General features: G+C 38.2%; 1 long non-coding RNA gene across 2 annotated transcripts in view; it reads left to right on the top strand.

Moving 5' to 3' along the window:
• Positions 1-9,947: 9,947 nt before the first annotated feature.
• LOC140608021 (uncharacterized) overlaps positions 9,948-23,624 on the top strand; it is a 40,058-nt gene continuing 26,381 nt past the window's right edge. Inside the window, exons 1-2 of one of the 2 annotated variants that reach the window (XR_012009969.1) lie at positions 9,958-10,054; positions 18,361-18,474. This is a non-coding gene — a long non-coding RNA (uncharacterized lncRNA). Of the gene's footprint in view, positions 10,055-18,360; positions 18,475-23,624 lie in introns of both variants that reach the window. The other variant, XR_012009970.1, reaches the window with a different exon arrangement.

A 23,624-nucleotide genomic window follows, 5' to 3' on the forward strand; every position in this document is an offset into this window, starting at 1 on the left:
AAGTTTTATCTTCCTACCTTGACAAATGTACCTTCATATCATTCTAGAAGGCCAAGTTGTATTTCAGAATACTGGAACTTATTGGAATTACAGGCTAGAAATGTGATGGTGAAGAGAGTCAGCCTGTAGCCCATGGCCTACCTTTTTCTTTTCTCACTGCTGGCTCCATCTCCCATCTCCCTTTCTTTGGCAACAATGGTAACATTTGCCCTTGGCCAGCCCACCTCAGACCTGCCCAGGGTAGTAGTCTAGTCTCTGGAGCATAAACAGAGAAAGAGGCCCATGCAGGTGCTGGGAGGGCTTTGGGCTATTTGTCCAGAGAATTCAGGAGACCAGACATCAGTAGTATGGACCACAAGGAGGAAGGATGGACTCCAAGTGAGTTCTTCCCCTTAGTAACACGGACATTTCACCTGTGAGGAAGACCAGGAGAACCAGGCCCCCTGAAAAGGAGAGATTCTAGAACAGATACCCTGTATGCCTGAGTCTAAGAATGATACCTGAGGAAAATCACACTTCTCAATCATAATAGCATAAGAGAATGAGACAGAGATTGGGATAGGAGACTGGAGGGGTAGATAAGAGCCATGCAGTGGACATTCTTTATATTCCCTGAAGGCTGAGCTTGAATCTGTTGGTTTAGTAGAATTATTGAAAGATTTCTCAAAGAGAAATGTCAGGATTACATTTTTAAAAGTAAATTATTGGCTGAAGTTCAGAGAACAGAGGGTCAGAAGTCAAAATAAGATTAGAGGTAGAAATTCCAGTTTTGGAACAGTCCAGTTGAGGGATAAAGTTAAATTTTGCAAATGAGAAGGTGGTTAATACCTGTTATGGAAGTAAAATTTATAGGACTTCTCAATTGTTTGGAGTTGAGGGTGGGAGAATGTGAGAGATGGAAGACAAGGGAGGGTAGGAGGTGACTCCTGTGTTTTTGCTCAGTGGCTGTAGGTTGGTTTTCTACTGCTGTCACAACAAATTACCATAAATTCAACAGTCTGAAACAACACCAATTTATTATCTCCAGGTACATCTTAGCTGGATCCCCTGCTTAAAGTCTCATAAAGCTGATTCCATTTCCTTCTGGAAGGTTTGGGGATGAATCTGGGTTAAATTCAATTCCCTAAGATTGTAGCACTCAGCCCCCATTTCTTTGCTGGCTGTTAGCTGGGGGCTGGCCCTTGCTTCTAGAGGATGCAGGAATTCTTTCTCATGCTTTCCCTATGGATCCTTTCCAGCACCATCGGATAGTGTTCCTCAGCTCCAAAATAATTCTCTATTATTAAGAATAATGGGATTATATTGTGCCCACCTAGATAATCTAGGATAATTGTCCCATTTCAAAGTCCTTACCCTTAATCACATCTGAAAAAATCCTTTTACCCTATAACACAATGTATTCACAGGTTCCAGGGATTGGGGGGTCGAATAAAGATTAGGGGAAAATTATTAGGGGAGCCATTCTTCCTACCATAGGCTGTTAAAAATCTCCTGGAATGATTTAGTCTAACCAAGCTGCTCATTTCACAGGTGTTCCTTGTCTAAGGCCAACCAGCTGGTTGGTGGCAGAACTGGATAAAAATCCAGCCTTCCTGATTTCTGGGCCAAGCCATCCATGACCACACATTTAGTAGCCCCTGACTCAACCTCCTTCAACCCCACCCAATTGCTCTCTATCAAATCACTTTGTTTATTGCCTTCATTGAGTCTACTAATGTTGAATTAGTTTATTTTTTTATTGACTGTCGTCCCTTATAAGTATTTAAGATCCCAATTAAGCTTGAAATCTAAAGTAAGGATTTTTGTCTGTTTTTTTCACCATTGAACCTCCAGTGCTGCAAATAGTGCTTGGTACACAGTAAGCTTCAATAAATGCTAGTTGAATCAATAAGTGAATGAATGATGATAAGATATTGACTGAGTTTGTGAGTCTTTAGAAAAACAAGCAACATTATAGTTCAGAATTTTTTGTCTTCACATTGTTATTACTTAAAACCCAAAACATGTCCAGTCATCCTCTAATTAATTCATTTGGCAAACCCTCTTGATTTCAAATATGCATTTGCAGTATACCCACTCAAATAATAATGTCAACATCCAAATCAGTTGAGATTGACTGTGGTTGGATTTTCCTAGGCTGTGTATTAAATTGTGCATGCAAAGCAGGCCATTTTAACCTTCTACAGTAATACATCTTCCATGAGTTGTCTTATTAAAATAAATCAGCAATATTAAGGCATAATTTTGCTTTATATTTAACATATTAATGAGAGTTACTGGGGCCAGCTGGACATTTGCATATGTTTATACTTCCTATGGTGTTTTGTTATAAATTTTACCTCTATTTAAACCTTACTCGTCACAGGGGCTTAGGAAATAATTCAAGAGGTCATCTTGTGCACCCTCTCCCTTAAATCGTAAGTATATGAAAAATATAAAGTAAGCTGAGTTGCTATTTCTTAAACAGCCTCCAAAAAATATAGTTCCTTACTAAAAGTTCCAAGTTGCACAACTAGTAAAGCAAGTATATTCTTTATAAGGCTTACTCTTTCTTCTTTTTAAGTTGCATTGATTAATAATCCTCTTGTATTTATTTCAGTGAAAAGAGCAACGTCAAAATAATTTATATCTCTTATTCTTCTTCAGGCTTCCATTGTAAATGATAGCTATAAAGTTAGTTTTTTATTCACTGATAGTTTCTTTTTACAAAAATGACTACACAGTCTTCCAAGTTTCATCTCATTTATGAGACCTCAAAGTGAACATAATATTTTTTAAAGATTTTATTCATTTATTTTAAAGAGACAGAGAGAGAGACCAAGGGGAAGCTAGAGGGGGAAGGAGAGAGTATCCTGAATAGACTCCACGCTGAGTGCAAAGCCCCATGTGGGGGACTTGATTCCACCAACACAAGATCACTACCCCAGCCAAAACCAAGAGTCGAAACCCAACCAACTGAGCCACCCAGGTGCCCTATGAACATAGTATTTTAAAGAGGTCCTAATTAATGATATGTGTAGCAAGTGGGTGCCTTCTCCTCTCCAGAGACAAATTCTTCAAGAAACAGAAGCATTTCCTTGTTGATCTCGGACTCTTTGTTGAGTCTACGTGGATTATAACAGTGCCATTTGAAGGGAGTTCTAACTGCCTTTAGGTAGCAATTAATTTAAAACAAACTCCAGAAGCATGAAAACAATCAGCAAAGTCAATTTATCGATATTTCCTTGAATATATGATCTCTGTGGTTTGTTCTTTGCTTGCTTATAGGCCAATTCTTAAATCTCAGCTTTCACATATAAGTTTTCTACCTTTGGCATTCCATACATTTCCGATTTCCTTTCAGTGGGGGTATGCTCAGATAAGGAAACTCATTTTATTAAAAAAATGTACACAGCTTCATGTAAGGTGGGATCTCACTAGTGAGGGCCTGCTAGGGGATAGCAAACATGCATCATTGATGCTGGAAATTGCTGGAGATGTTCCTTGGACCCTCCATGGTCTTAATGATCTACTCCGAGAATGGTTTTACAAGAAGAGTTTACATTCAAGTTTTTAGATTGTATTCTCTTGTATTTATTTCAGTGAATAGAGCAACATCAAAATAATTTATATCTCTTATTCTTCTTCAGGCTTCCATTGTAAATGATAGCTATAAAGTTAGTTTTTTATTCACTGATAGTTTCTTTTTACAGAAATGACTACACAGTCTTCCAAGTTTCATCTCTTTATGAGACCTCTTTGTTTGTTTTAATTGTTTCTTTGTTCTAATTATATATTTTAGAAACAATTTCAGGCTTGTCTGGAACTATAGCTCCTGGACTACCCCCTGCCCCAACCGCCCAGCCCGCGCCAATCAGGCTCTGATTTTCTTTCTTGTAGCTTTACATTCTGCAGAGGTAAATCTCTGCTTTGTACCATTAAAGAGAGCACTAGAAGGCAAGTAATGCTAGGCTTAGAAATACCTCTGTGGTTCAATAGTCAGTATTGGAAACTTGTTTAGGAATACTGTAAAAGGGAGATGGTGATCACAGCACACACCTGCAATGTGAAGTTTCAGTCACTGTTGCTTGTTATTGCTATCTTTTCAGATGTTCCCTTAATGTGGATCAAGACCACAACATAATCAGATACAAATTTTGACTTATTTTTACTTTTCCTATGTAATTAGTTCAGATTTTATTCGATTTCACGATTTTTAAAATACAAAATTTTATGACTTCCTTTTTTTTTTTTAAAAAAAAAAAGATTTTATTTATTCACAAGAGACACAGAGACAGAGGTAGAGACACAGGCAGAGGGAGAAGAGGGCTCCCTGTGGGGAGCCTGATATGGGACTGGACCCCAGGATCCTGACCCCAGGACCCTGGAATCATGACCTGAGCCAAAGGCAGATACTCAACCACTGAGCCACTCACGTCCCCCTGTTATGACTTCCTTAACCCTGTGTTGATCCTTTTAGTAAGAAGTTGCCCTAGCTACCATTATGGATTAAATAAACATTGTTTGACCCCAAATATGAAGGAATCTGTGTCTTTACTACAAAAATATTCTAGATTCTCTTTACTTCAATAGAAACTTCTGATTCAAAGATATACAAAAGAGTGTATTAATTCTATTCCTAAATCCTTACATTTTTCCTTTTTGGAAGTTAGTAAAGCTTTTTCTACTTTTTGTATGTTGTTGAACAATTACGACTTGGAAGTTTTGCTTTTGTTCAATATTTACAATTTATCACAACTAATGCCAAGACTGACTTTCTTTTTATATATCTATAGGGCTGTGTGCCCAGAACTAGAGTGGTGCTTGTTATCAAAAATGCCCCTTAGGGAAACCTAATATATGCTTTCTTTGTAAATAATATCATCACCTCCAAAACCAGGTTCTTTCCTATTGACAAGATAAAATAGACACAAGAAAATGCTCCTGCATTCTTTTTGCACCCATAATTGGCTATTTTCTTTAATACAAAATAAACCACAGCTCCTAAACTTCCCAGAATATGTGTTAGGAAACAAGATGAATAAACATATCACAGACACAGAAATGTATCATAAACCCCCTGTGAATCACAATGTAGCATATTATTAGTTACCTGTCACTCATTGCTATACTTTTTTTCTATACCTCAAAGCTATTCTCATACCCTCATGCCTTATCAGAGTCTAGAATAAATTAGATTAGATAGAAAAAATCTATTGAAATCTGGAGAATTGGATAAATAGGGGAAAATATTTTTACCCTGTTGACTAAAAAATTGGCAAAATGTACCACTTTCTGAATAAATTCATATTCTACTAGTGTTTTCAAACATTTCAAAACATAAGATAATTGGAGTACCTGGGTGGCTCAGTCCAGTTAAGCATCTGCCTCAGCTCAGGTCGTGATCCTGGGGTCCTGAGATGGAGCCTCATGTGGGGCTCCCTGCTCAGCGGGGAGTCTGCTTACCCCTCTCCCTCTGCCCCTCCCCCCAGCTTATGCTCTCTCTCTAAAATAAATAAAAATCTTAAAAAAAAAAAACCACCCATAAGGTAATTAAATCATTATTAGAAAGCAAAAAAACAAAAGCAAAAACAAAAACAAAAACAAAACAAAAAACAAAAAAAAACCTCACCTTGATTTAGGAGCATAGTTAAAGGTATCATTTTCCAAAGAGGACATATAAGTGTTAATATGTATTGTATAAAGAGAGAAATGTTTACTTTAATTTCACTAAGACAAGTGACTGAAAGAGTAAAAGTTGCATCTTTCTCTCTCTCATGTCATTCCGAAAAGTTACACACAAAAATGAGCTGCTTTAAAGGTAGAAAGGTTTGGAGAGAGAAGAGTCATGGCTGGATCTTGGGAAATTGGATTAACTGGGCTATATCTTCTGATAATTGTTGATACCTTGGATGGTCAGGAACTGGGAGAAGGAGAGCAGTATGGATACTAACATCTGGTTGATTGAGTCCTGTGGTCTTTAGCACCCAGTCTGCGATCCCCTCCTATCCAAATCAGAGCATACTTCTATCCCTCCTAACAAATTAAGTAGGCCTCATATCCCAAGATTCATAAAGGCAAAAACCTAACAGTCACAATCCACACTAGAAACAATATTATAGATGAAAGAAAACACTGAGACTGAACTGTCAACACACCCCTGACTGTTCGTGCACATCTCTCACTTGAACGTGGAGGTGACTGGGTTGTGTTCTGACATGGTTTTTCATTTGGGATGTCCCAAGGTCAAGCTTCACCAATCAGAGTCAGGAGTGGATATCACATTTAAAATATGGTTTTGGGGGCACCTGAGTGGCTCAGTGGTTGAGCGTCTGCATTTGGCTCCGGTTGTGATCCCAGGGTCCTGGGGTCGAGTCCCACATTGGGCTCCCTGCAGGGGGCCTGCTTTTCCTTCTGCCTAGAACTCTGCCTTTCTCTCTCTCTCTCTCTGTGCCTCTCATGAATAAATTTAAAAAAATATATGGTTATTCATTCTGTCCATCATTGGGGGAGATGGATCTACAAATAGGACATCAGGTAAGAGAGACAAGCCAGACTTTAGGGAGAGCTGGAATCTATGACTGTGTTTCCAACTACTAGGCTATCCCCTACCTTTAAGAACTATGGCATTTGGGTCCTGTGGTTAAAAAAAAAAAAAAAAACAAGATTTTCCTGAAGACTCTTCAGGAGATTTTTTTATACTTTGTGCATTCTAGGAACAGGCTGTGAATGTGTCAAAAATACTTCTAAAGGGTTTCTTTTGTCTCTCTCTGTCTCTCATGCATATATGGGCATCACACGTATAGAAAATAGTAACCCTCCCCTCATTTTAGCTTTTTCCAGTTTCTCTCAGTTCCTCGCTCACTGCGCCACCATTACAGTGCACATCCCATAATAAACAGCAAGTTATCAGCATAGATAACAATGTGATATTTACCACCATCTTGGCCTCAGAGGTCTTTCTTATCTTTTTTCTTGTGAGCTTTTAGAATCTTATTACACATGAGAACATGAGGACAAGAGAACACATGGCCTTGACCATTGAAAATATTTCTAGATAAATCTGCACCTGAATCTTTGTACTAAAGGTATCTCCTACATTCTAACTTGTGTCCCACATCAGCAGAACAAGTAAATATCCAAGTTACATTTCCCTTACCTGCCACCCAGGCAAAATGGGAGGACAAAAGCTCTAAGAGGGAGTGCAGCTTATCACTGAAAGATGAGCATGAGCAGTGTGGAAACCAGTTGCCACAGTGCTGGATCTGAAGAACCTAAGGAAGATAAACCAATTCAGATCTTCCTGCTTAAGCAGCAGCCAGCAGAGCTCTTCCAGTTACAATAGAAGCCCACATTCAGCGCTGCTCCAGAGTAGGAAGGGATGTCAACCCACTGTGTCGATGAGACTAGAAGAAGCTCACAGGTAGGAGACCCAAGCAATATGGCCCCTTTCTTCCTGGGGTCTTATGCACAGAGGAAATGCAGCATAGCTCTTGGCTAGGAGAAAATTTTAATGTTACATGTTCTAGTATTTAAAGTCAAGCACTGTCTGTGGTTACTTCTCTTGTTTTCATTCCTTAACCAGTGGGTAGTTCTCAGCTAAACCTGAATATCAGGATCAAATGCCAAGTGAGATGCTTCATAAGCATCCAGGGTCCTGGGCCCCTCCACAGGCTTAATATATCTTAGTCTCAATAAAGTCTGAGGTTAAATTCTGTTATGGGTTGAGCTGTGTCTCTTCTCCAAAACAAAAAAGGGGGATATGTTGGTGTTGTAACTCCTGGTACCTCACAATGTGACCCTATTTAGAGATAGAGTCTTTACAGAGATAATCAAGTTAAAATGAGATTATTAGGGTGGGTCTTAATCCAATATGGTTGATGTCCTTACAAAAAGGGGAAATCTGGACCAAAGCAGACAAACATAGAGCCAAGACAGTACAAAGAAACACAGGGAGAAGACCGCCATTGGCCAGCCAAGGAGAGAGACCTAGAAGGGATCTTACCCTCATGGCCCTCAGAGAAAGCTAATCCTGCTGATTGATTTTGGACTTCTAGCCTCCAAAATTGTGAGACAACATATTTTTGTTCTTTAAACCACCCACTTTGTGATAGTTTGTTACACAATCCTAGGAAACTAATATAAATCTTATTTAAGCTTTATCTCTAGAGTCAATGTGGTTCCAAATGGAGGAGAAATTTATGACTGTAAGTGTGGTCTACTTTCATAGAAGTTGGGTGAAATTGCACAAAGGATGCCGGGAGCCTGCTGTTTGGATCCATCATGTATCTTGAATAGGCAGATTCTGCTAAATCCAGGATTTACCTTTTACTCTCATTTTCTAGCTAAGTATTTTCAGGAAATGATTTTATTTCTCATAACATTAGTCTTCCTGCCTTAAAGAGGGTTACAATCCCTTCCTCTAGGTATGTCTTTGGGTTTCAATTTAATACCGAGTGCAATATGCCTAGCATGTACTACGCACTCAATGCATGTCAGCTCCTCTCTCCTGTTCCACCTTCCCCATCAATCAAATTTAATAAACACTCAAATGTATCAGTGACTCAAATTCCTCATCTAAAAATGAGGATAATAATAGAACTTATTCTGGGGACTCCTGGGTGGTGTAGTTGAGCACCTGGCTCCTAGCTTCAGCTCAGGTCACGATCTTATGGTCTTGAGATGGATCCCTCCTTAGCTCTGCACTCAGCTTGGAGTCTGCTGAAGTTTCTCTCTCCCTCTCACTCTGCTCCTCCCTGCTTGTTCTCTCTCTCTCTCTCTCAAATAGATAAATAAATCCTTTTTATAGAACTTATTTTAACTTTGTAGGGTGGTTGTATAGATGCATGAGTTATAACGCAGAAAACATGCAGCACCAGGCCAGGTACCCTGGAGCCCCCAGGAGCTGTTAGCTAATACTATTTCTAGCATCATCTCAGAATGACTAGCTCCCAATAGGAAGAATGGCCACCATTTAATGACACAGCCATTCATCTGAGAATAAAAATGTCAACAGGCAAAATCTAATAAATTGAACAGATTAATGACTATTTCTCTAGATGGATATACCCTTTACCTATTCGTTCAGCTAAACTTTATTTTCTTGTGTCAGGGACTGAAGCCAACACATGATGCCTATTGAAGATAAAGAAGAAGTCCAATATCCTACCCTAGCAGCACTCCCAAGTCCTTTTAATACAATTTCATCTTATACATAAAGAGAAGGGAAAAGTCCCTGGTGTAATGGATGTAGGGATCTGTGACCCTGTTGTCTACGGAAGTAGGCTATGCTTATAAAAATTTCTCCTTCATTTGGAACCAAGTTGCCTCCAAAGATAAAGATTAAATGGAATTTAAGACATCCTGGGAGTCCAAGCACCAGTACCCAAAGCAAGACCTTCAAAAATCAGATCTCAAGTTAGAGTTCTGGTAATTCTTTCAAAAAATAAATAAATGTAAACATAGGCTGTCAAGTGTGAAAAACTTCCAGGTAAACTAATTTTCTTCTTTCTTCTAGATGCAGTTCTATTCAATGGTGTGGTTTGGAAATGTCCACGTAATTGCACTTATTTCCATAATAAAATTGAAATGAGAAAGATAAAAAATAATCTTGAATGAAGAAGAAATGTGTGTGGGGGGGGAAGCTTCAACAATTTAAATCTCAGGTATAACGATTTTTGCCAAGTTACATGGCTTCAAAGAAATACTCTAGAAAAAAATGAAGAAAAGCCTACTTGCTTTTGTTTCAAATAATCTAAATACTAACCAGAATGACTGGGTAATTAATTCAATTCTCCTTTTTTTTTTTTTGGCTTATATTTAGCTGATATTTAGGCAGGCATCAATACAGTAGGAAATCTTTTCCTCAGCAAAGCAAAGAATGCTGCCCACAATCATGAATGAGCATCATTGCCAGGGGATGAAAAGCCCTCGTGGGCAGTGTTATTTAGGTAGTTCTATCACCATGGGGACGCCAGAGGGGAGAACAGTGGGCATCTTGTGAGATCCTCACCTGAGGGAATGAACTTTGCCAGCGCCTCTGCAAAGGAAAACATTTAGCATTCTACTCGTACCGGTCAGTCGTGGACACAACAGTGTTTTATTCTTTTTTTCAAGTCTAAAGGCAGCCTCTGTGTTTGAGATCTTCCATACATCATTCAGTCACTTCAGTGTAGACTCTGCTTCCTCATGGAAACTTCTCCTCAGGTTACAAAGTACACGAAAACAAGAGGGAGGGCGCCAGGGGGGAAATTGCACTCTATAGTTGGTTCACTTGGAGAATTTCAACAACAGTGACATTGATCAGATTTACTCCTATGGGAAAATCACAGGAGATGGAATTATTGCTCAGTGGTAGAGGCTGACTTCCACTTCTCTATTTTGGGAATAAGTACGCTTTAAGAAATCCTTGCAGTGAATGATTAACCATGCAGATGGCCAAACAAGACAGGAGATTTGCAGACCTGGGTAGTGGAACTTCCCATCTTCTGGCTCAGGTTAAGGGGGCAGCAGGCCCCTCCAAGTCGCACAATGCATAATTTCCCCCACCGAGCTCCCGAGTTCCCGAGCTACTTCTGTTGACTGAGGTTTCTACTAGTAGTGTAAAGAGAAATACTGCTTTACTGTTTGTTGGAATTTGTCTCTGATTCTTAAAAGAGCAATTTCATTCCAGCTAAGAGAGCATTTTCCAGCATGCTTAACCAAACTGGGGGCAAGTTGGCCATAAAACTCCAGAGAGATCACATTTTATATAATTTTACTGTATGAACTTACTTATGAAATATTTTAACAAAATTCTGTTCTGCCAAAGAACATAAGTTGAAAAACAATGTGAGAATGACTAAGCTGAGCCTAGAACAGCTGCAATTAGACACAATGATGCCAATTTCAAAACCGTATTTAAGATAAAATTAAATCAGTCCAGAGGATCCCCTTATTGACTTCATGTGTAGCCATGATATATGCTCTTGGTGTGTGATCTTGGTAGATATTTAACCTTTTGGGGTACCTGTTTTTTCTTCTGTAATTTTGAACAATTAAAGCATTCCCCTCTCATTGAATGAGATGATGCCTGCAAAGTACTTAGGGCAGTGCCTGCTATATAGAAGGTGCTAAATAAATCCTTGCTAGTATTATTCTTTTAAAATATGGGAATCAGGTCTATTGAGAATGTTATTGACTCCCTAATAGAAATGTGAAATGTAATTACTCTTAAGAGAACATACAAATCTAGCCAGGGATGCTGTGTGCACGTAGGATTCAGTGAATCTGGACATGTCTGGGGGATAACAGAGGTGAGCCCTTTAAGATTGAATGAAAGACCAAGCAGGAATCCTATGAAAAGAATTATTCTATGCAACAGAGAATGACTCAACAGCACAAGGATTATGAGAGCCACACCATGCCTGCCACTCAGATATTGGCCAAGTGCCTAAAGAATCCTTGACCCAAAAACATGACGGGTAAAAAAAAAAGAAGAAAGGTCAAAAAGTCAAAACAAAGCAAAATAATTGGGGAAGGACTTCCAAAATTTGCTTGAAATGTTAGGAGTGCAAAGTGGCAGCCCCAGTTTAGAATGCTGATAATGATGAAAGGCATTGCTAGGAGCTCTCGAAGATCAAGCCAGACTTACAGAGAAATCTACGTCCTGGACATTCATAGTTTCAGGACAGACACCACAGCCAGCTGTAGTGTGAGCATGATCAGTGAGCCCTGGTAAGGGATCATTCGAAGGGCATCAGCAATGTAACAGATGTGGTTGGTGGCGGTAGCATCAAAGGATCTCTCTACAGGGACCCAGAGCTGGGGAGAAGGAAATAATGGGAGAGTGCCACTGCTGGGGTTCATTGCAGCAATCAGTACAGAGAACTCCAAATAACCAGGGTGGCTTCACCAGTACTCAGTCAGCTGTCCCTCTTTTTTGCCACATAAATCTCTCCATGTGTTAACGTTCATACAAGTGAGCATAAAACAGCCCATTTTGGGGCGCCTGGGTGGCTCAGTTGTTAAGCATCTGCCTTGGGCTCAGGTTATGATCCCAGGGTTCCCAGATGGAGTCCTGCATGGGGCTCCCTGCTCAGCAGAGAGTCTGCTTTTCCCTCTCCCTCTGCTCCTCCCCTCACTCATGATCTGTCTCTCGCTCTCTCTCAAATAAATGAATAAAATTTTCAAAAAAATAATATAAAGCAGGGATGCCTGGTGGCTCAGTGGTTGAGCTCAGGGCATGATCCTGGGATGTGGGATCGAGTCCCACATTTGGCTCCTTGCGGGGAGCCTGCTTCTTCCTCTGCCTGTGTCTCTGCCTCTCTCTCTGTGTCTCTCATGAATAAATAAATAAAATCTCAAAAATATAAAGCAATTTTACTGTATACTACTTTTAAAAACAATATTAAAAATTTTCAGTAAAATGTTATTGCTGTACTTCTAAGTCACCATTTCATAAGTTTCTAAGCAATGTCTAACTTTTTCAGAAAATAATTAACATAGTAAAGTGCACAACTGTTAATTGTATCAGCCAACATGTTTTTACAAACATAACAGATGTATAACTTTTGGCATACAGTTCTAAATCTGTTTCTTTTGAGAAACTTACACCTTTTATGTCATTTTTTCCATCATGAATGTTATTATAGTGCATCTCAGTGATACCAGGATATCTTGTTTTCTTACAATTTCATATTTATTTGTCCTATGTACTCGATAATTTAAGAGTAATGGCAATGACTAGTTAACCTATCTTATCTGAATGAAAACTTAAGATAGTATTTCACTTTTTCTTGTTTCATCCATAGTAAGACCCCACATTTTCATTTTATTTTTAATATATTAAGTATATCCACATTATATTAATTCATAGAAGTTTAGAAGATTGCATTAAAACTTTATAAGCTCGATGTTAAACATAGATCTGAGGTTGTAAAGCCAACTGTAGGGATCCCTGGGTGGCGCAGCGGTTTAGCGCCTGTCTTTGGCCCAGGGCGCGATCCTGGAGACCTGGGATCGAATCCCACATCGGGCTCCCGGTGCATGGAGCCTGCTCCTCCCTCTGCCTGTGTCTCTGCCTCTCTCTCTCTCTCTCTATGTGACTATCATAAATAAATAAAAAATTAAAAAAAAAAAAGCCAACTGTAACTAAGTATAATGAAACATGGTAAAAAGCCTTTCTTATATAAATATATGGCAAAAAAGAAACTTTTCAAACATATTTCATCCTTTTCCTATATACCTAGGACTCTTCCATATATATTGATAGAACATGAAGTTTTTCAGTCAAGACAGTTATAAAAATATACAAAAGTTTTATAGCCAATAACTTGCAGCATGGTAATATCTAAAGCATGACCAAAAAAATCTAACTCAATGGCCAAGAAAATCATAAATAAAAGTTGGAGCTTATTTTAGTCAGACTCAAATGAATTTGTAGTCAGAAAAAAGAGATAACCAACTAGCTTAAAAAGAAATAAATAGAATATAATAAATTTTATTCAAAGACAATGAGAACCACATAGGTGCCCATTCAAATAAACACAACTCTTACACAGTTTTTTTTTTTTTTTTCACATTTTAGCCTTGAAGAAAACTAGGGACAGGACCAAACCTGTTCTTTAACCAGTCTAGCAAGTAAAAAATATGATCGATACTGTAAAGAGAAATTCTAACCCCAGCAATTCTTGGGTAACAGGCAAGACATCTCTTTGATCAGTGGTTTAACACTTCCCAGCATCCAATTTAGACTTTCTGAGATACAGTGTTAACCTGACCAGTTAACCTATTGGCTTATTCACCCCTTCTTTCCAGATTCAGAATGGGCTGAAAAACTGGAGAGCATTTCCAAATGTGCAGCTCTCCTTAGTCCACTGGGAGCATAATATAATTTGGTCCCTCCTCTGGCTTCTTTCTTTTAATTAATTATCAAAATAATAAATTGCACGTATAAAATGGAGTAGTCCTATACTCAAATGAGCTTGGTTCCATCTGATTCTGTAAGAGGTGCCCACGTCACTCCCTAGAATCCTGGCAGGTGTTGTTAGATGAGGTGCCCCTTGCCTATTCAGGCTTCTGATTTAGTAACACTGGAAGAAGTTCCTTTATTTCAGAACTTTATAAATAGAACAAAATTAATTAGCTAGACAGAGTGAATCTCTCCTTCGGGATCAACTATATAGTACACTAAACTGTCAACCTAAGTTTAGTATTTTTAAAACAAAATGCAAATCACATATAGGGTTATTATTGTTTTAACCCTTACCCCCTTTACAAAGGAATTGGTGCCACAGGTACTAAAGCAGGGATGGCTAAGGGAAAAAAGTCTGTGTTCTATTTTTGCCCTGACTCTCTTGTTTTCAGCCATCCTGGTTTTTATGACACGTGTTAATCATCTTCTGGTGACTATATTGTTTAATTTACCATACTAATCCTTTATCAGGACTTTCCTCCTAATGGCAGAGCAGTATCAGGCTCTTTGCAAATAATCAAGGTTCAAACTTCAGGTTCTCCGTTCACTAGCTGTGTGAGACTTAAAACAAAACAAAACAAAACAACAAAACAAAACCTCTTTGTGGCTCAATTTCCTTGTCTGTGAAACAGTGATACTATCTGCCATATAGATTTATTGCAGAAATTATGTATAAGAGATTATAACAGAACCCAGTAGAACATGGGCACCACATAAATTTTAGCTGTTTGTATACCAAATCATGGTCAACATAAAGCATACTTAAAACTAGAGTTCTGGATAACATGGGCCCAGGGAGGAAAAAATGTAAAAGAAAAAGAAAAAGAAAAGAAAAGGAGAAAAAAAAAAAAAAGGAAAGGAAAGGAAAGGAAAAATAAAAGATATGGACTAGAACTCTGGTTCTAATTTAACACCTGTGGGATTTTTCTGTTGGTTGAAAGATGTTTCTGAACTCTCTTACTTTGACACATAGGAGTGACAGCAAGAGAGGATCTTGTTAAGCTTTGTGTCTTTAGTGCTGAGTATATAACAGACCTTCACTAGGTGTTTCTTGAATGAAAGTTGCCAACAGTATGGGTGGGATACTGGCCACAGAGACAATGATCCTATTCTTAGCCCCAGCTCTACTTTCTTTCTATGATCAGGAGAACGTTAAACTGGAGGGGTAGGAGCCTGCCCATAGAGGTGTAATTCCAACAAGTTGACCAAATGAAAATGTCACAAGATGCAATCAACACAGGATCCAGCTTGAGAGGCTGTTGACATTCTGTGTAATTACTGCAAGTGCACCCTGGGTAGTCCACATTATTATAAACTGCATTTCCAACACTGTATGGCATTAAATTAAAAAAAAAAGGCAATGAAGTTATAGCCATTAGCAAAGCTGAATTGGAACTCCTAGAAAATGTCAAGGAGATCTTAATTGTACTTTATATAATGGTCTCCTAGGCTAATAAGATATGATCTAAAACCATTAGGTATGAGAAGGTAAACATTTTAAGAGCACTTTTTTTGCCAAAAGGCTCTTCATCTCTATTTGACAACTCTGGCTCGGCCTTGAGGTAAAGCATTGCAGCATTCTGAAATAACAGATATTGTTTGTGACCGAGGCAATGAGGCTCTGTGGTGGGGGAGAGCACTCGAAGGTGACGTGCATAGAGCGAGAGAGTCTGTAAATCTGCTTCTGAAATCACACATCACTGTCCCCCACCTACCACCCTGGCAGAGGGGGTGGGCAGGTATGCTCTATCTAAAGGTCATTCCTCTGTCACGTAGCATGCAGTTCCAAAATGCTGGGAAACACCTATTATGCTGACAAACTTCAGAACACATAAATCTATTTAGCCTTACAAGTGACTGAGACTCATTCACTCAAGGTCACAATCTCGCCAACAGAAAGCCATATATTCATGTCTTGTTTTATCAATGAGCTTCTGAGCAAAGACAGTAGATCCATGAATCCCTGGCACAGCTGGAGATTTTATAGAGTCCTTGCTCTCAATTATTGATGAAAGTCACCAGCAATCTAATATATGGGTCAATGTTACTCGGCTCCATGAGCTCTGGAGCTTTGCCTTCTGTTTCGGGTTCAAGGAGTACACCATTTACCTTAGTTCTTATTTTAAATTGATGATTGATTGATTTGATTTGATGAAGAAATATTATCTACTCCTCAATAAGACGTATGTCTAAGTGAGAGGCAGTCTCTTCCACCTTCTTCACCATGCAGTTAACGAAGGGGACTCTTGACTATTCCCAGAGAGGTGAATATGTGAAAATTAACATGTTTTAATTTTACAAGTGTGTTCAATTAAAATTCATTAAAAGAAAATATCATCACCAAGGCAGAACTTTACTTAAATAGATACTTCAGTTAAAAAGAGTGACTGGCCACAATTTGCAATATGGTTCTGTTTGTAAACACAGTTTAGAAATCATTGTTCAGACATGTGGGCTATGGTTCCAGTTTGTCTCAATCTTGTGTGTACTCTGGCAAGCAACCTAATGCTTCTTTATACCTTTGTTTCTCTGTTTGTACAGGGGAGAACATTACCACTAAATGAAATTTGTACAGTGCTTTGGGACACCTGCACAAATTGTGCTGTTTCAAACTGATATTAAGATGGTATTTGTTTAATCTACTGCAAAATCAGATTAATACTTTCTTTAATGCTAGTTGGTAGTGTTTACTAAAGTGTGTTTGTTTTATTAAACATTAGCTCTTCAGGATTAGATGTTACATGAAACGGCCTACTTTTGTTAAATTTATGAAACCCTAAGGTAAACAAAGTTAAACAAAGGCCTTTGCTACAGGACTTCTCAGTGCCTTTAATATGCTGATGAATATTTTGAATCTCCTAGGTGGGTATGTGGTATTTCCCAAACGTATTTAACAATAGCATTTTTTTGAACTTTTCTTTTAAGGTCAGAAGAAAGCTTTTGTGAAATGCTTGGCCAAAGGATAAGCACTTATTAATAAGTATAGTCCGAAAATCTTAAAGAGCAAGCACAGTGTTGAAAAGCAGTTCTGGGGCACCTGTGTGGCTCAGTCTATTAAGCATCTGATTCTTGCTTTCTGCTCAGAACATGATCTCAGGTTCTGGGATGGAGTCCTGTGTCCAGCCCCTCTTTGGGCTCCACACTCAACAGGTAATCTACTCATGGATTCTCTCTCTCCCTCTTCTCTTGCCCCTCTCAAATAAAGGAATAAATAAATAAATAAAAGCAGCTTTGTTCTTTTATCTATTATTATTATTCTGCTTTTTTTTTTAACATTATAACTGAAGCTCTCTAATTGACCCGCACTAAACTTATCACTGTAAAATATAGTCTGGACCACATTGAACCACTGGTTTTGTAGGTCAGAAAATGATGGCATACCAGCATTTTCATACATTTCTACCTAACATCCATGTCCCTGGCAATCTGAAGCCTTGGAACCAGCAGGCTAAGTTCTAGTATGCCTGCAGGCTTCCATTCCCACCAATTGAATTATATGTTGACCAGGATCAGTTGCATTTATTCCCAAATATTTTATGATCACTGTATTTGTTCTTGTAATTGCATAATTTAACCAGATATTATGTAAACCCATAGAGTATAAATATGAGTATGAAAAGAAAATTGTCGATTCTATGAAAATTAAGTTGAATGCTTCAAGATTCATTCTGGTGAGATTTAAGAATTGCAGTTAAATGGGGTCAGAGGGAACTACTCTAAAAGTTTGGTGCCGCGGCGGGCAGGGGAGTGGAATCTTACAATTGTGGATGTCTACACTGCCTGTTAACTGACTCTCGATGTTCAATGTCCACTAAAGATACTGAAATTGGAAATTCAGAATTCCTATCAGAGGACCTATACTCAAAGAAATTATTTTGATCCTATGTCAAAAGATTGATGAATATAGAGGGATTATATTCAAATATTTTAACAACCAGTATGGTCTTGGCCCTGACCAATCAGAACAAATGCCTGTCCTACCAGAAAGGACACTCAAATGATTGCACAGCCATGCCAGTGTATGTTGTCATGTTACAAATGTTTCAGGTTAAAATACAACATTTTGCAGGTGTCTGGCTGGTTCAGAAAAGCATGTGACCTTTGATTTCAGGGTCATGAGTTCAAGCCCCACATTGGGCATAGAGATTACTTGAAAATAAATAAATAAATAAACTTAAAAAGATACAACATTTTGATATATCTTTTTTTTTTTTTAAAGAATTTATTTATTTATTCAGAGAGAGAGAGAGAGAGAGAGGCAGAGACACAGGCAGAGGGAGAAGCAGGCTCCATGCAGGGAGCCCGACATGGGACTTGATCCCAGGTCTCCAGGATCACACCCCAGACTGCAGGCGGTGCTAAACCTCTGTGCCACCAGGGCTGCCCCGATACATTACATCATTTTTAAAACAAACTTCTTGTTTTAGACAAATGTTTTGATTATCTGGCCAAATGCTACCTCTGATCACCTCAAAAGAAGACTTTTCTTGAATCACCGCTACTAACAACAAGAAGGGGATGGAGCCTAATACGGTTACAAGGTACTTTCCACAGGTATTATCCCTTTAATAATCAGGAACTGAAGAAAAGAAGGTTGGCTCCTTCCTGTAAGCAAATGTCCTGGAAGAAACCCCTTTGAAGCTACCACACAAGCAGGTGGGGGTTATAGAAATTAGAATTTAATTATATAAGTAGTTTTCTTGTTAATGAATCATTTGGTGAAAGGAAAAGACACAAGAGAAAGGGAGGAAAAAAAAATAGCTGAAACCTAGATTCCAGGTTGGGAAAGAATAATCAAATATCTGCTGCCAGGAGATGGCTCCTGACCAAGCTGAGCACTCAGTTGGGGAGAATTGAGAATCGAGGGATGCCTGTGCTGAGTATGGGACTGCCCCGATGTCTTTTCCATTCTAATCATTGTTGACCCACGGGAGGGTATGTGGAAGGTTGTCTAGCTGTGTCTCAGAACCACCATCCTGCAATTTAACCAGTGCAGTCAGAGGCTCAAAATCAGGAATAAATCTGATATAAAGAAGAAACATATCCTACTAAATTCTATCAAATGACAAAGCTATAAGAAGGTCTATCCACAACTGTCACTTTTTTTTCATTGATTTTTTGAGTGTAGTTAACACACATTATTACATTGATTTCAGGTGGACAAGAGTGGTTTGAATAGTTTAAACACATTGCTATGCTCACCACAAGTGGGAACAAGTGTGTCCCCATATTGACTCCATTCCTTGCGATGTACCTTTTATTCCTGTGACTCATTCATACTTTAATTGGAAGCCCTTGTCCCTCACTCTCCTACATTCATTTTGGGCATCTCTCTATATCTCACCCCTCTGGCAACCATCAGTTTGTTCTGATTTTACAGGTTCGATTCTGCTTTTTGTTTGTTTATTCATCTGGGGTTTTTTTAGGTTTCACATATGAATAAATCATATATATTTATCTTTCTCAGTCTGACTTTTTCACTTAATGTAATACCCTGTAGGTCCATCCATGTTGTTGCAAATGGCACAATCTCATCATTTTACATGGCTCTGTAATATTTTATGGGGCATATATATATAATATGTATTATATATATGTAATGTCTTCCTTATCTATTCATCTATTGATGGGCTCAGGTGGCTATATCTTGGCTATTGTAAATAATACTGTAATGAACATAGGGATGCATATATCCTTTAAAATTAGTGTTTTTGTTTTCTTTTCTTTAAAAGATTTTATTGAATTATTCATGAGAGACACAGAGAGAGGCAGAGACATAGGCAGAGGGAGAAGCAGGCTCCCTGTGGGGAGCCTGATGTGGGATTTCATCCCAGAGCCCCAGGGTCACAACCAGACCCAAAGGCAGAAGCTCAACCACTGAGCCACCCAGGTGCCCCAATGTTTTTGTTTTCTTTAGGTAAATGCCCATTGGTGAAATTGTTGGGTCATATGGCATTTTTTTTTAAACTTTCTGAGCAATCATCACACTATTTTCCACAGTGGCTCTACCGATTACATTCCCACCAGCAGTGTCCAGGGGTTCCTTTTTCTCCACATCCTCACCAATACACAACTGTCAGTTTTTAATTAGCTGGAAATAATACAGAGGGGAGTAATTCCAGTGTTATTTGAGGCATTAATGTAATTGTAATCTTTAAAAATTTCACTCCTTTGAAATTAGTCGTCTCTTCTTTTGAAATATCAGTTATTGTTAATCTATACCTGGGGAAAGTCTGTGAGTTACAAGCTACTATTGCCACCTGGCAGTGGCTACCGACTTTGTAGTCTAGCACCTAGCTGTATACCAGAATCACCTGGGAACTTTAGAAAAATACTGCTGCTAGAAAAATATCTGGTTTAGAAAAATACCTGATCTATGATCCTGCTGAAGCACTGGATTTTAAAAACTTCCCACCTCAAGTGTTGCCCATGGACCAGCTATGTTCATGTTACCTGGGGACCTGTTAGAAATGCTGGAAATCAAGTCCCATCCTGGAACTCTAGGAATCAGAATCTGCATTTTAATAAGTCTTCACATGGATCATGGCATATTAAAGTTGGAAAATCTAGAAAACTGTTTCTCAAAGTACTGCCAGAGAACTTACGTTAAAATTACCAAAGGCATTTTTAAAAAAATAAAATGCAGTTGTTTTTGCACCAACTCAGCTCTGAATGAGAATCTCTGGCGACACCAATTAAAAAAATAAATAAATAAATAAATAAATAAAAAAAAAATAAAATGCTTTTAATAAAGGGAGAAAGTTGACTAAAAAAAAAAAAAAAAAAAAGAATCTCTGGCGGACTGAGGGGGCAGAGGTGGGTTGGTGGGAGGCGAGGTGGGGCATGAGCCTGAGGAATCAACCATTTAGCAATCACACGGTGAATCTTAAAAGCATCTAAATTGAGAATCAGCTGGCAGGGGAAATAGGGAGAGATTGGTAGAAAGGTACAAACCTTCAGCAGAAGATGGATACGGTCTGAGGATCTAATATATAACATAGAGACTCTAGTTGATAACTATTGTATAATTGAAATTGGCCAAGAGAGTAGAAATTAAATGTTGTCAACAAAGAAAGGGGTAAATGTATGACGTGACTGATGTGTTAATTAACCCCATGGGAGAAATTCTTCCATAATGTATACATATATCAAATCATCCTATTGTACATTTTAAATATCTTATAATTTATTTGTCAATTATACCTCAGTAAATGGGAAAAAATAAGTTGAGAACCACTTTTGTAGAGAATGTGTCTTAAGACTCTTTCTGAAATTGCTAAAGTCCTGGATCTGAAAGGCTATGGGATGGGTTGGAAACAGGGAGGAGATGGCTGCTGTGAGTATTAGCAGGCACAGGTATGCAGTCATGAAGCAGCACACTCTGTTCCCTAAGTCAAAATCATACCAACTTTAAAGAAGATGCTCAGACTATCAATTCTGACGCAATTTGTGTCCACTTTTTTTAGAAACAAGTCAGATTTCTTGGTATAATCTGAGACTCTCACCTTTCCTCAAGTGCCAATTAACTATAGTTTGGGGCCAGTTCCAGTGTTTTTGTTTTTCATCAAAACGTAAAATAGCCATTCTCAGAAATACAGTGTATTGATAACCAAGCACCTCTTTTAGAAATGATTGACACAAACTTGTCTAAAGGCTTTTTTCTACTCATACCCTAATTAAGCAAGTTTGGGCCATGCTTCCAAATACAGAGGGGGTACCCTTCCATGATGGTTCTCTTAACCTCAAAGGTGGCATAAATCCAATCACAACCCTGGCAAAGAGCAATTCTATGCACGACAAGTCTTAGCATGGTGTTGCCTTCTCATATGGGTGATAATATTGTTCCCCACATCCAGAACAGTAACAAAATTCCACTGTAGGCTTTATTCATTCTGCTAACATCAGTACACGGTCATTATCATGAGTCTAGGCGGGACTTTTTGTTTTCATTTTAGTATTAGTTTGCTAGCACTGCCAAACAAAGTACTACAAATCTGTAGTACTTTGTAGCCTACTACAAATCAGTAGGCTTAAAACAACAGAAATTTTTGGTCTCACAATTCTGGAAGGCTAGCAATCCATGATTAAGGTGTCAGCTCTGCCACAGTTTCTCTGAAGGTTCTAGGTGAAGACCGCCTCCCCCCCCCTCCCTTTTTTTGTCTCTTCCTGGCTTCTGGTTGTTGTCGGTAATCCTTGGCATTGCTTGTCTGGAGGTACATCGCTCCAGTCTGTCCTCACTGTCACAGGGCATTTTCCCTGCGTACCTCCACACTGTCTGCCCTCTATGCGGGTCTGTCTCTGTATCCCTCCTCTTCTTAAAAGGACATCAGTCACATTGGATTAAGAGCCCACCATAGTTCAGTATGACCTTATCTTAATTACATCTGTAACAATCCTATTTCCAAAGAAAGTCACATATTGAGGTTCTGAGAAGGACATTAATTTGGGGTGCTGTTCAACCTGGTACAGTTTTGATGTCATTTACTATTGATTTTCTCTTTTATTTTCCTCCTATCCTCTTCCATCTCTATTGATAGCAACTTCTAGTTATCTTTAACATATGTCCTTCCATTCCATTTTACTTCTTTATTTAGATAAGTATGCATCCTTGAAAATGCAGTGTTACTAAGTTTACATAAATGTTTTTAAATGGAAATAAGTGAATTAGTGCTATAAACTTCATTCTGTTTCATACTTATATCATTCCATATTTAATTTTTGTGATCTTCTATGTTGATATGTGTCCATTTAGTAAGTTTCTTTTCACTGCTACATATTTGATCAGGAACTATGGCTTTTTCATATAGAATCAGTTAAAAAATAGTAATATTATATACTCTAATAATTTCTACCTGAAAAATGGGTTGAATGGATTTTTTTAAAAACAATTATATAGTAGGAAGTAAAATTTTCTTTGAGAAGAAAGGTAAAAGTAGAGTATGATGTATTTCTGTACGTGTGTGTGTGTGTGTGTGTGTGTGTGTAGGTAGAGGCTATGGTATTAACTATGATAGTCAGAGCAGGTCTCATTGAGATGAGACCAAAGGATAAAGCTAAAGGAGTCAAGGTAGTTAGCCAAGAAGATATTTGGGGAAGGAAGATTTTAGGGAGAAGAAATAATTAAGGGCTCCGAGACAAGAGTGTGTGTGTGTGTGTGTGTGTGTGTGTGTATCATATATAAGTATATATAAAGGCAGAAGTCATATATATATTATATAAATATATATAAATATTACGTGTATATGTATATATATGTGTGTGTGTGTGTGTGTGTGTATATTTGTACTTAAGAACCTTACAGTAGAGAAAATATAAGTTTTGAAATGTGGTGAGCTCTATGCCAAGCTAATAATGGAGGCAAATGGGATGAATATCTGGAAGTAACTCCTGCTTAAACTTTGGAATTTATGACATGATTTTTTTTTATAGTGCCACAAATTTATTTTCCTCGGAGAAATTAAGCACCAGGAGAGACTTTAGGGATTATCTGATCTGGTGGCTCTCAAACTTGTATATATATTCATTTAACATAGCATAATCCACAAATAATTGTGATTTGTTGGAGTTAGTGTTAGGGTTATAGAGAGCATGAAGGGTGACAACATGGAAAAATAAAACTTCCAACTGTCTCAGTAATAACAATATGAGTTTTTAAAAATTTTATTTTAATTCCAGTATAATTAACATACAG

This window comes from Canis lupus, chromosome 17 (genome assembly GCF_048164855.1).
Source record: "Canis lupus baileyi chromosome 17, mCanLup2.hap1, whole genome shotgun sequence".
In the NCBI taxonomy this organism is placed as follows: domain Eukaryota; kingdom Metazoa; phylum Chordata; class Mammalia; order Carnivora; family Canidae; genus Canis; species Canis lupus.